The 14,344-nt window shown below is 39.4% G+C and overlaps 1 long non-coding RNA gene across 1 annotated transcript; it reads right to left on the bottom strand.

Moving 5' to 3' along the window:
- Nucleotides 1–4,699: 4,699 nt before the first annotated feature.
- LOC140931189 (uncharacterized) lies at nucleotides 4,700–10,703 on the bottom strand. Its single transcript, XR_012164933.1, has 4 exons — nucleotides 10,640–10,703; nucleotides 9,121–9,187; nucleotides 5,549–5,629; nucleotides 4,700–4,805 (listed from the first exon to the last, which is right to left on the bottom strand). It is a non-coding gene; the product is annotated as an uncharacterized lncRNA (long non-coding RNA).
- Between the last annotated feature and the right edge of the window lie 3,641 nt (nucleotides 10,704–14,344).

The raw sequence follows: 14,344 nt of genomic DNA, 5'->3' as shown, positions 1-14,344 counted from the left end.
GCCGAGTACATGAAAAATATTGGTTTAGCATGTATATTTATCTGTACATATACATTCATATTCAGGGCTTAGAGTGCGGTGTTGTCATATCAAGCACAATGTCATGGTTGGCTGCTTTACCAAACAGAAGGGTGATAGATAATAAATATCAAGTTATGATTTATTAGAAATCAAATGCCCTTTTACATTATGAAACTTGACACCTGAGAAGGCATGTTCTGATCCACGGTTTTATTGTCACATTGTTAATGGTAAGCCTGAGCTGAAAAGGGTCCACCTTTTTCAGGCTCATTTTGGTCGGGCAGGATTAAAGTGGTGCTGTCTTCAATATTCTTTTAAAAAAAAGAATGGTTACTTTTCACTTAATATTTAGTAGTTTTTTACCTTCAACCTTTAGTGCTAAAATTTCGGATTCTAGTTCAGAAATTTCAGCGTCGGATTCGTGTAAGCTGTGTCACTCAGCATCATTTGGCTCAACACACACCTCACTCCTGTGGTGTTTACCATATTTGGTTTCCCTCGAATCAGATTCCTGTCCAACTTTATCTTATTTTGGATCTCAGGGATAAGGTATGGCTTGTGTACAGGGCATTTAAACACCGATCGAGGGGAGGCTGTACGTTTTCAAAAGCTACAGACCACTATTAAAAGACAATACAATACAATACTTCCGTGTTCATCATCCTCAAAATGAAAAGAACGGACGATTGTACGATTCTGCCCCTAGCAAAAGAGCAATATTTGAGAGATGAATGTAGCGGTACGAATTAGAACCCACACACAAAAAGACTAAGTTACGCACCTTTACGGTCGAGCACCCCTCCGTTTTAATTCGCTGCAGCCGTGCCAGCTTTTAATACATGCTGATCGCTTGGAATCTTATGTCACATTTCTTAGTGTTGCGTTTGTGAGTATCGAACGTGATGTCCCCGTATGACTTGCAAAGACGAACCGCACAACTGCGATTACTTTAGCCTGAGAAAGGGATTCGCTGGTGTTTGTTTATGTTTATACAGGAAAAGAATGGAATAAAGCGATTCATAATGGCCTGACTCTGCCTCTCGTCCTGACATGGTACTGTCACGCGAGTCAAAACTCAAGGATGGCGGCTGAAGTCTTTCCGCGAATGACGTCATAAATTAAAAATTCAAGATGGCGCCCAGACTTATTAAAAGCGTGTATATCTTATGTGTCTCCAGAGTGCTTTTTACAGCCATAGAAATGATTTAGAAATATCAAAACATTCGTACTTCATTTGGAGAAGCAGAATGTAAGCGAATTTTACCATAATTTGCCCTAGCTAACGCGTTATCGCGTGTCAGGGGGTGTCGGGTTGTAGAACATTGCAACATTTCAGTCAACAACAGAAAGTCGTTGGCTTGCATAGTTCCAGGCTTTGGAAGTAGACAAAATAACTAAAAAAAAAACGCGCGATTAAACGATCACGTGAAACGCACATTACATCCAAATGAGTGTTTGTGTTCGTCCAACCCAAGTTTGTAATTAAACCCCAGAGACAGGCGCCGATTATGGTGTATCCCCAAACTCAGTCTGCCCCAAACTTAAAACTTTCGAATCGCTTATTTCACCGCTAAACGGGGACTAGCGTGAGTTTTAATATAAGATATCAGTCTCACTCACAAAAACTCTGTTGATAGTTTAGAGTTTAGGATGCTTATCAGTCACATTTCAAGTGATCCTTCGTAACGCAGTGACCAAGAACTTCGGGTACGATTTCTTAAACTTAAAGCTCTTGTGCTCCATAAAATCATTGCCACAACTTACGTTAAAGTACCTAAATCATTCGAAAGACTGGGAGTTCCGAAGGATTACCTGAAAATTTCAAAGCCAAGTTTCTCGTTCAAGTGGGGGAAGGGGTCGATTTCGTTTTCATGCTCAGAGCTACGGAATGCTAATAGCCCAGCACAGAACTATCGATCCAACTTAAATTATGATAAAAGGTCTTTAACGACACCTATAAAAGTAACTTACTCTTGTAAATGGATGGACATCTAATAGGAAGTTTCAACGCGGTTCTTGCTAATTGTTCACTGATGTATCAGTAGGTACGTCTAGACTCGTGAAACTTAAAAATACACCCATAAGGTCATAATTCATCCAAACGTAGGTTGTTTTGACCGCAATGGGTTTTTTACCCTTTTTTAAAGAGTGTCAGGGTATTTTTCCGCCTTGTACGTCGTTTGTCCCCATATTCATTGCAAGAACTGTTACCCTGACTGCTCTTAGAGGTCTCTTCAATTGATGAGTCTAACAAAGCACTTCGATGACGAATTGTCATATTTTTTAAGGAAATTTATTAGAAGCTCACTCAAGCGAGGTTTCATCACGAACACCGTTCCGTTTTGGTGAATTCGAGTGAATGCCGTTAATGCTTATTAAATTCATGCGGGGCGCGTGGCCTGTTCATCCTTTCTTTATTGAAAATACTGTCAGACATCATTCTGCTGTCAATCTGGGCGGAAAAAAAAAATCTATTGGCTATCTTTTTTTTTTCTGAATCACCTGATGGGAAGTATATGAAATGGCTCCTTCAGTTTTTTCACCCTCTTTCCGGTAGCAAACAGAAAACAAGAGATGGAGAAATGAAGTTTATTGTAAAACCATCAGTATGTTAAGTAAGTGGAAGAGCTTATAAGGTTTAGACAGTGCACCCATCGTCAAGTATTTTGAAAGTTATTTTTAAGACAGATCTATCTTATCTTTTAAGTTTAGTTTTTGATTCATTAAGTCTTGTTTTTGTGCACGTACTGTTTTCCTGTTTTGATCTTTTGTTTTTACTTGTACTTGAACTTATGCTTAGCTCGCGAATTTACTTGTTGCCATATTAGGAATGTTATTCGCTTGGCATTGTCAGATATTAGTTTTTTTACAGGTAGTCGTGTTTGTGGTGTTAGAGCTGACCTTCGTTATGTGTTACTTATCAGTTGCGGATGTGCGTAGGCTAGTCTATTCCCTAACAAAAGCAAGGTGTTAGCGATAAGATATACAATAGAAACTCTTCCGGTCAGTTAACCCAAACATTTCCAGCTTTGGCTATTAAAACCGCTACTATACTTGAACTAGTAAGTAAGGAGAAGTAAGAGAAGAGTAGGAGAAGTAGAGTAAGTAGAAGTTGTAAAAAGATTAAGAAGAATAAAGGCAGGATGTAAATCAGATTCCTAGTACCTCGTCGTGTAGCGAGCGAGATGCTCTACCATTTGAGCTAGTCCCCCGTAACGAAAACGATTAAATTTGCTAGATCGAAATTTGCGATTAATACGACGATTTTCATTATTTTGGAAATCTGTTCTCCAAACGTTAATTTTTTCTCCGACAGATTGTTTGATTTCCTCTTCTGAAGGGTGACACTGTAATTCTTCAAAATTCTCGACTTCTTGACCATTATTCGATTTACGGCTAAGAGCTACTTACTCTTTTAGTTTTGCAAAGTTCAATGCAGACTCTAAATCAGGCGGTTGTTGTAAAATAACATGTTCACGTATTTCAGGCCTCAAACCACGTACAAAACAATAAAGCCATTCACTTTTAGGTAAATTTAGACGAGAGCAGAATGAAAGAATATCGTAATAGTAATCGGAAACAGTCTCCCCTAACGACTGACGACGTTCTTCTAATTTTTGCCTCAACTGCTATAGAGTTACTTTTGATTCAAAATGAGAAATTAATTTTTGTGACAGTCCTTCAAAAGTCAAATTTTCTGAACCTGTTAAAGTTTTAAACCAGAAAAAGAGGAAGACCAAGCGCTATTTTTTCTTCATCCCAGCCATTCAACAAACCGGAGCGTCTATAATTGCCAAGAAACTCACGAACATCTTCTCTCCCGTCGCCATAACATAGTGGAAACTCAACAACAGGCCTATTCATTACTTAAAAACGAGGCTCTGGCATTATTATTTTGTTTTAAATTTGACTCTCATTCTACATATGACTAAACTTAGAAAAGAGTTCTCAGTTGCTTGCAATGATAAAGCTCCTAGCACTTACAGATTTCCAGGGGCTGAACTTGTACTCTTCACCTGTTCTCACCAAACCATGCTCATCAAAATAAGAAAGTTCTCCTCCAAAACAGACTCCGGACTCTTCACCAAAATAACGAGTTCTCCAACAAAATAACGGATTCTCCACCAAAATATGTGGGGGTGTGTTCGAGCAACTCGCTCGCTACACGACGAAGTACCAGGAATCTGATTTACATCTTGCCTTTATTCTTCTTACTCTTTTTACAACTTCTACTTACTCTACCTTTTTTTTTTTTCTCCTACTCTTCTCTTACTTCTCCTTACTTACTAGTTCAAGCATAGTAGCGGTTTTAATAGCCAAAGCTGGATATGCTTGGGTCAACTGACCGGAAGAGTTTCTATTGTATATCTTATCGCTAACACTGCAACAGGTTTGCTTTTGTTAGGGAATAGACTTGCCTACGCACAGCCGCAACTGATAAGTACCACATAACGAAGGTCAGCTCTGACTAACACCACAAACACGACTACCTGTAAAAAACTAACATCTGACGATGCCAAGCGAATAACATTCCTAATATGGCAACAAGTAAATTGGCGGGCTAGGCATAAGTTCAAGTACAAGTAAAAACAAAAGATCAAAACAGGAAAACAGTACGTGGACGAAAACAAGACTTAATGAAACAAAAACTAAACTTAAAAGATAAGATAGATCTGTCTTAAAAATAACTTTCAACTTTTATTTATTAACTAAATCAATATTTCATATTGCTTTAGTTCTGTATTGTTTCCTTGGACTCATCACCCCTTCCTTTCTTACGAACTCTGCCAACGAACGAGCCAATATTAGTTAAGAGAATAAAATTAAAACAAGGCAAAAATCACGCTATAATATTGAGAACAGCGCAAGATCGTAACAAGCACAGCAACACCATACCTGATTGACTATGCTGAAGTGAACAACATTTTATTCTATACCTGATCTGATTCCCCGTCCGTTAGTTGCTATTCTTAACTCAAAATAATGCAACTCGCTCTCGCTAGCTACGCTGAGTGCATTAATTTCATTTGTGTTATCTCCTTATATTTTCATAAAATCATGTTGTTGTGTCAGGGCCGATTTACATTGTACCCCGCATTCTTTCGATAGGAACCATTCAAACAGGAGGTATCACGGCAGTCGACCTACCACTGGTAAAGGAATGGGGAGCGTTGGATTACACCGTGGCAATTTGCATACGACGTCGTGGGGTGTAAACAACCTACGATCTCGTATTTAGGTCAGAACATTAAACATTAAGGGCTGCGTATACCTCGATACTGCAGACTATTCGGCAAGCCATCACCGCAAGAATGCAATACAAAAAAAATCTACCAAAATTATAATGTCGCAGTTGAAGATAAAGTACCAACATGGTCAAAAACCGCCATGAAGGAAACGCATACGTTCTAACACCCACGTTTTATTGTCTGTTACTACTTGTGGTTTGAAATGGTTATTGAGTAATAGTCGTTTTGATATATTCTACCCGTTTCTACATTACTTGAAACAAAAGTAAGCCACTAACCTCAAATGGAAATCATCTTGTAGCCAACACTTCCCCCAGATAACTGAATTATTCAACATCCAAAGCACTGATCACCGGATACTATAAAAAAATAATAATAATCACGTTCTGAGTTCCTGATGTCGCGCTTGTTGTTCTCTTTATAATCATGTATGGGTTGGATGGTTAATGGTATAATCCTTAAAGGACTGAAAGATCACCGACATTAATTACTTTGGCTTCACTGTAATTTTATATTTTGTATGTGACAATGTTAAATATGCCTCATTGTGAGTCAGAACTGAAGGTCGATATTATGTTCACTTTCAGGGAAATACGTATCTAATTACCCATCTGTGTCATAATTATTTAAGGCATGATGTGAAGCCTTATAAATAACCTACTGGTTTAAATAGACATTGGTCATTTATGAAGATTTTTATAAGTCTTGCTAACTTGTTGGATTTAGAAAAAATCGCGTTCCAGTGAGGGCCATCTGAAGCTGGACTGAACGAATAGCAGGAAATATCATACAATGCGCAAGTGATATGACTCCAGTCCAGCGAAAAAAAGGATTCAAATGTGTAACTTAATTAATTTTTGATAGTGAAGTTGTTCCCTCACCACGCATCCTAGAAAACACAATCTGTGTGATCAGACGAAATTGGTGGAAGCAATAAAACAAATTGAGGGGGAAAAGACAGTTTAAATATTGATTAAAACTAGAGAGAATAAGCTCATTCTTTCCTGATTAAAACAGAGGAAGAAGAAGTTGAAGAACGGAAGTCGGAACTGTCAGAGTGATTTGGAAGTTAGAAGTAGTAAGTGGGTACCTCGGAAGTCGGAGCGCAACAAAAATCATCATTATATTCCTGAACATTGCCCGTAGCTAAGAGAGGAAAACAAATTGCCGTAACTTATATCATCAGCATATTGATGGGGCACAACATATGCTCTATTATATAGAAACGATTTTCGTAGTGCAACTACACCATTCTTATAAATCATGCAAAACTTAATCAGTGACCCGTGTGGCGCATTGTCCTTGCTCCTGTCCTTACTCAATAGTGAGAATATAGGTGACGCGGCGAAGGTTACAAAAACTTCAAACCGACAAACGCTGGATGATAAATCGCTAGCGATCTTGAAATTATTTCAGTAAAATAAGCTTTGGTAAAAGAATTTTGGGCATGAATAACTCATACCGTAGACTGTTCCTTACAAGCCAGCAGTGAGCTTGCTCGTCTTCGTAAGGGTTTCAGTGCATTTGGAACAGAAGCTAGGTGGGGGCTAATATATCTGGGAGGGCTTATATTTGAATGCATTTTTGGGCCTATAACTGGGGGGGAGTTTGCTGTATGTAAAATAATGCTTTGCCGGTTCTGACAGTGGAAGTGCACTCAGAGCTGCTCTAGCTTCAGTGTACACTGTAGTTTACAGAAACTCTCCTCAGTACAGTTGCTCCTTGTAACGATTTGCAATTTGATCCCGGGACGATCATAAACAAATCTAGCATGTTGTGAATGGTTGGGTTGTGAGCCCAGCACCCTAGCCCTCGCTCACCAATCTCACATACTCACTTGGTAATAAAAGCAAGGTATTATATGCATCATGTTCGAGACATAAAAACTGGTTATATATAAGGCAGCTGAAATCAGATGAGGATCTGCTGCAGATTACACACACATATAGTCGCGCATAATGAGGTTGAGAGTCGCTTAACTGAGGGTCTCAATGAGTTTTAATGAGCGGCCGTCAACCGTCGAAAAAGGTAAGTTTTAAACTGTCACCGTCAAAAATGCAGATTAATATTAACCGTCAAAGAGTTCCAAGGTATTTCAAATCTTGCAATTTCAGCTGATCTTTACGGACTTCTGGCTCCTAAAGGATCTCCAGGCTAGAAAAACCAGTTCCCATCTTCTCAAAAAAACATTCCCTAGACATTGCAAGACCTTAAAACTTGCTTTTATCTGAAAATATTTCGAAATTGTCTATTAGTGAAAGGCCAAGATAACCTCCAAAACACAACAGCTAATATTAATTTAACTCTTGGGCTAAATTGCCCTTTAATAACAGTCAGATGTAAAAATTGGAAAAAATTGACCGTCCAATCTACCACCCCACCAGAGGCGGAAGGTACTCAACAATTTTTTATACGGGGAGGCTCCGCCCGGAGGTCCAACCCCCTACCCTTTCATATACCATTTTTCACGAAAAGGTACCCTTTCGTATACCTTCTATTGACAAATGGTACCCGTTTCACATACCTCGTTTAGAACTTTGCATTCCTTTTAACTTCTGTAGATGCTTTTCATTCAAATAGGAATCAATCATAAAATTAGAACGTTTTCCCGACTTTATAAAGACATAACATTTATCTGTTCGGCCCTGTGGGCCCTTTCACAGATTTCCCTACCCTTTCATGTACCATAAGCCTGAAAAAGGCATATCTTTTGTTCGGAGCCTCCCCGTATAGGCCATTATAGGGATTACCCCCCCCCCCCCCAGGCCACCCCTCTGAGACCCTCTTAACGCACTGTTCTTTCGAGCAGCACGTCTCCTACTCCTTACGAAAAGCACTGTGGGTTCTTATACGTCCGCTAAATTATACTTAAACGATTTAGTCACCTCTGAGCTACAAAGTGTAGTTTCTTCATGCACAATCAATACCGTAAAATTCCGAAAATAGGCCCCTCCATGTATAAGCCCCTTCAAATATAAGCCCCTCAAACCGGTAACGCAAAAAACCCTCCGTTAAATCGCCCCATCCAAATATAAGCCCCCCAGGGGGGCTTGTACTTGGAAAATTGCCCTCAAATGCAAAGTAAAACAAAGCAAAAACAGTAAATTTACTTCCAACTATAAGGCTAGCCTCATCGATTTTGAAACGCAAATTTCCCTTCATAGATAAGCCCCTCCGAATATAAGCCCCTCAAAAAGAGCCTTGGAAAAATAAGCCCCAGGGCTTATTTTCGGAATTTTACGGTATCAAAGACACTGCATGCCACCTATTACAGAATAAAACCCTTCGTGCTCAAACCTAGCCATTAGCAAGGTCTTAGCTTACTAGAAACTAATTGCTCATTATTATAAAATAACTAAGATAGTTCGCGGGCACTGATTGACCGAGAGGCGTGTTTGCATGAGAGTATATCGCGTCGGATTGTTAATATTTACAAAATAGCGCTCCTAGATACCAACTTTGGCCTTCATTTTCTTGGCTTCTAATGAACGAAAATGCTTCATTTTTGGAATTTGAGTTCAGGTTAAGAGTACTTTTCAAATAAGCGATTTTATAAGCATGATCATTTTTTGACCTTAAAGCAGTTCTAATACCTTAAAAAACATTATAAGCTCCCAGGAAATATTAGAAATACTCTCAACATAAAATTCTAGATGATCATTTAAATGCCTAATTCCAGGCATACAAATTTGATACAGCAACTCTGGAGTTCCATAGAGTTGATGTTGAATAGGTTTGAAAAAGCAGTCTCCTTTGCTACCAATATCGTAAGGCAATAACCTATATTTTTTAATGTCTCAGTCAAGCAATCCCAGCATAATGTTTAACTAACACTGTCAGAAGACCATACCTCCTTTTAGATTTGAGGAAGTGCAAATAGCTACATGAAAAGGACTACTGCTTCATGGACTTGTAACCTGGTTTGTAAGATATAAGTACAGGTATGAACACATCCTTCTTTACAGATGCAATACTTGTGTCTGGATATTTGTTTCGGTTTAAGCATGATAAAACAAATTTGCAATAAAAATGGTCACTGTTATACCAGGAGTACAAATTCTTGAAATTGCAACACATCTCTGTGATAGACGAGGATTTTGGAACACTTTGTCTTAGTTGATTTTTGACAGGTTTTCTGTGCATTTTTTTCTGGCCTTAATAATTTAAGGATTTTTTCACTGGAATTCGAGATGGCTCTCTGTCTCTTTTCCTTTTAAAACTTTTATTGGACATGGTTCTCCTTTTCGTCAAAGAGCAAATCGTTATCGTATCGTTAGTGTTTAACAAGGGCGCTCAGGTCACTTTTACAGCTTGTTTTAAGCACATCACATTTCTCAAGGTGTCATTATTCATCAAAGCTTGAAAAGGATTGTGTGCACGATCAATAACTTTGAGTTTATCAGTTGTTGTATATTTGCTTACACCAATTCCATTTGGCCGAACTGATCCCCGGTAAAACGTAGAGTAATGATAACCGAGCTACGGACCGCGGTAAGTTTGATTTGTGATCACAAATCATGACCTCGAGGCATAATGGCCGCTGGAACTACACAACTCGAGGAGTTTGACTTCTGATCACAAATCAAAATAAACATCTGTCGGAGAAGCAAATATTGCATAGAGTGTTCTATTACTTAAGCACAGCGAAAAAATTCTAGAACGTTCGATTCATGTACAATTTTTGAAGCTTACCTAATAAATTCCCTACGATTTTCTGAAGTTCAGTTTTTCACATTTCACACCGTTGGCTAGGCTATTTTTCTTGCTTAGGAAAAAGGAAACCTAAAATTTTCGGATTCAAACTGTGACAGTGAGAGGAATCAAAAAATCTTTCGTAATGCGCTATATTGCATCTAAAATCTTCGGCGTAATAATAGTGAAGCCTTTTCAATTTCAAAAAGACTTAAGTTCCCCTAGGATGACCGAACAAATACAGATTTTATAGCACCGCTTAGAATGCATTTGTAAAGGTCTAAAAATACTCTGGATAATGTAAAAAATTGGGAGGAATCCGTCGTTCGATGCCCCTGAATCATGATCACCTGACATAATAGCTGTCGAGCTACACAACTCGGTAAGTTTAATTGCAAAAGAGCTATTTCCATTAGCCATCGCCGAGCACCACAACTCGGTGGAATATATAATTTGTTTGGATGCGGTACAAAAAGCTTCGCGGTTCTTCACAGCTGTGTTCATCAAGGGAATGCAACGTGACAAAAACAATAGCAAATCAGCGAAGAATAACGGCCTTCGAAAAGCTTAGATTGGAACCAGGAGTCGTACACACTTTCCCGAGACCAAGACTTCGATTAATACAAACTAGAAGACACCTGAGAAACCTTACGTCTTGAAATTAATACTCAACTTACCACGCACACACTCCACATCCGCGAAATACTAGCCTGCGAGCAAGCTGTTCGCAGCGCTCTGGCGGCGGGGCGGGAAAAGAAAGGAGAGTTAGCAACCGGTACTTCTCCAGAAGTTGAATTCCACCTCCAATTCCCCTGTGGCTCCCCGTCGACTAAGCTGTCAGATTTCCGCCAATCAGCGCGAAGCGCAAAACACGTGCCAAGGGTAATGACTTCATTACTAATGTCATCTCCGCCAATCCGCATTTCGCCTCGACTTTCTCGATGCAGATATTCAAATTCCAGGAACGTAGTTGCAAGCTCTCCTTCCTTTTCCCGCCGAACGTGATCACGAGCATCACATCTGCCCGGAAAGGAGACAAAAGTAAACGACGAGTCCAAAGTAGTCCCGTTTCCTGCGGCCGAGATTCCCCTGATAAAATTTATAGAGGCCAGTTATCGGCAGTTGCCCGTGATAAATCGAAAATTTCTGCCTTTGCCTGCCATAGGAACACCAGATTAGGATGCTTTCTGACGAACGCGATCAACACTTTGCACAACCTCGCCCCCAGGGCTTTTCCCTCAAAAAATTTTATAATTGAGTGAAAAGCCCTGGGGATAAGGTTGCACTTTGCAGGCCCGTAGGGAGGGAGGGGGGGGGGGGGGGTGGGAGGGGGTCCAGAGACCCACTTTTTTGTTGACCAATATTTACCCCTTGGTAATACTTCACTTGCACTTTCATTTTGCCCTTAAGGTGACTCGACCCAGTTATTTAGTGAGGGTACCATCCTACTTTGAAGCTCTCTGGCATCCTCACCTTTACTATGATCGTAAGTCTAACATATAGCATGGATAACATATAGATCAATCTACAATATATAGCATAAAATTTTTGGCGATCGGAGTAAATGTCACGTGGTTATAGTGCCACGCTTCTTTATGCTATATGCTTTATGCTATGCTAAGACTGGAGCCCGATGATGTTATTATTCCTCCATTAGCTGTTATTGCCGTGACAGTTACTATCCAGGGAGAAACGTTACTTTTAACTTTGCTTTCGTTTTGTGGCGACAGCGGTAAAACTGTTTCTGACTGGACGCATTTATCGGGCCTTTTCAGGGACTAGGAATTCTGGTTTTGAATGTTTTGGTGCTCGAAGGAGATTAAGATATATGCGTTGTTCGTTTTTGAGTAACCCTTTAGTTTAAAATATCTACTGTTTTCTGTAGAAAAAAAGTAATACTCACGGTACTATAGAGAGGCTCTCTTCACTGGCTCTTATGCACATCCACAGTCTACCAGACAACTTCTTTGCCAAAAAAATCAATTTTGAAGTTCCAAAATTTGAGAAAAATATCCATGTTTTTCAAATACGAGCGACCCTAAAAACGCCTGCGGGGGAGGCTAGCTAAAATATAGTGATATTAAAAAAGGTTTTTTATTTTCACGAGTTCGATACGAATAGAAATCAAAATAAAGAGATCATTCAACATGGATTTGCAAGAGTAAATTTTACACTTTTCAAGGTTAAAAACAAGATGATTTCCTCTCTCATGCAAAGGCTGCCTAAGTGTGTGTTCAGACATCGACACCATGTGTCAAGGTGAGCGAAGGACGTTCTTCGAACATTCAAAGAGAGTGTGGGAAATAAATCGCGCGCCATTGCCACAAACTTTAAGGTTGACTATTTCCAAATTCTGTCATCACTTTTACGACATTTTGTCACAAATGGTTCTTGTTTCGTTTTATAATTTCCCTTTTTCAGACTTTGCATTAGCGGTAGAAGGCCTTCCCGCCAGAGGAACTGAAGCATTTGCTCGCAAGAGAACAGCTAGAGATAATTCGTAACTGACAAATGACTATATGAGTGCCAAGCTCCATAACATGGTCCATCTCTAAGCTTCAATAATTTCCTTAGGTGGTCATATAGTAATGTACTCAGTGTTGTGCGGTCTTGATTTATTAACGAAGCGACTGTAGAAGTATTACCTCGAGCTCCTGCTGTATTGGCCGGTGTTATAAAAAAGAGATTATTAATGAAGATATACATTTGTTACGGAAAAAAATTGACCATGCCAAACTGTTCTTTTTGTGTCCCTTTTTGCAAATGTTCTCCCAAATTTTTGTGGCCATAAAGATCATGTTGTTAAGATTTTTTTAAGGGAGCTTGCATTTCTTCCCTCCCCTATTTTTTTATTGCACAAAGTTGGTTCTGAAACCAAGGAAATTTCAGTCCTTCCACCATGTTGAAAAGACAAACAGAAAAACGGAACCTAAAATTTTCGGATTAAAAAATGTGATGGCGAGAGGAACCAGAAAATGTCTCTCTTTCGTAGTCAAATTTCATCTACAATTTTCGGAAAAATAATACTCAAGCCCTTGTAATTTCGAAAAGACTCAAGTTCCCATAGGAGGACCGAACAGATGCAAATTTTATAGCGCCGCTTAGAATGCATTTCTAGTTATCCAAAAGAGCTCTGGATGGCCTAAAAAGTGTTTTCAATGTACAGTGTATTTGTATGTGTAATCAAATGGTGACGAGTGAAATTAGGGAATAATTTCACGCGCGTTTTGTCCAAATCCTAATAACTTCCCGAGCCTTCAGGCGAGGGACATTATAAGGATTTGGACAAAACGCAAGTGAAATTATTCCCTAATTTCACTCGTCACCATTTGATTACCTATTAATATCATGGGTGACGAATTACGTTAGCAATCTTGGATTTTTGACATGTTTATCCTGGATCGTACAGTATCGATCGAGAACTCTCTTCTCTCAAATGTTTAAACCTTGAATTTGGCTTATAAAGTTCAGAATTTTTCAGACTTTTTCGGCAAAATACCTCGATGTTCTCTTGTGTGTTCAGGTTTTCTAAAGCTTCTTTTTGTGCCCTGACATCTTCATTCACGGCATTTTAAAACTTCGTCGCCATCTTGACACTGAGACGTACGGAAGGGTTGCCATGGCAATTTTGTAATTTCACATGTGAAATTACAAATTAACGCTGAAATTTCGCCCAAAATTAAGGAGTAATTCGTCACCTATGATATAAAGGAGGAAAACATCGTTGTGTGCCCTTGCCGTCAGTAATCGGCTCCTGCCGTCACTTTTAAAAAAGTCGCGTCTTCTAAGATCTATGTCCAATTCCACGCACAGACATTAACCCAAGTACCCCCCCTCCCCCCACCGTCCTCCGCATTCCTTTATGTCTCCCGACCGAAGCTCTTGCTTCTAAAGGACGGCAGTGACGTGTTGTGACTTGATTTCGATTCACGGCCGGATTGCGCAGTTGCTGAACAAACGTTTGTTGTTTGGCTTAAAATTATGGCTTTTGTGACTCAAAACGACGCAACTGACGTTGGAAGTGACTTTCCTCACAGTAGAAACGTGTGTATACAAGCAATGGTGAGTAATCCTTTCATGTAGAACTTTTCTTTTAGTTTGACAAACATCCGCGAGAAAAAGGAAATTGCTCTCACCGCTTGCTTTGGTGTTGGGATGGTATTTGATTTTCAGAACTAAAAATTTGTTACTAGCAATTAGAATTGCCAACGAGCAAGCCGAGCGAAGACGGTCAACTTGCGAGGCGGCCGGCTTAATGTCACGTGAATTAGTATAAATTCTCGATCGTGCTGTCAAAAGTGTAACGTATTTAAAAATACGTTACACTTAATAAGTCTAATGTAAGGTGTAGATTCCCTGGAGATTTTGGTAGCGTTAGATTT

The sequence above is a fragment of the Porites lutea genome, chromosome 3, assembly GCF_958299795.1.
Source record: "Porites lutea chromosome 3, jaPorLute2.1, whole genome shotgun sequence".
In the NCBI taxonomy this organism is placed as follows: domain Eukaryota; kingdom Metazoa; phylum Cnidaria; class Anthozoa; order Scleractinia; family Poritidae; genus Porites; species Porites lutea.
This window is presented reverse-complemented; position numbering and strand designations above follow the sequence as displayed.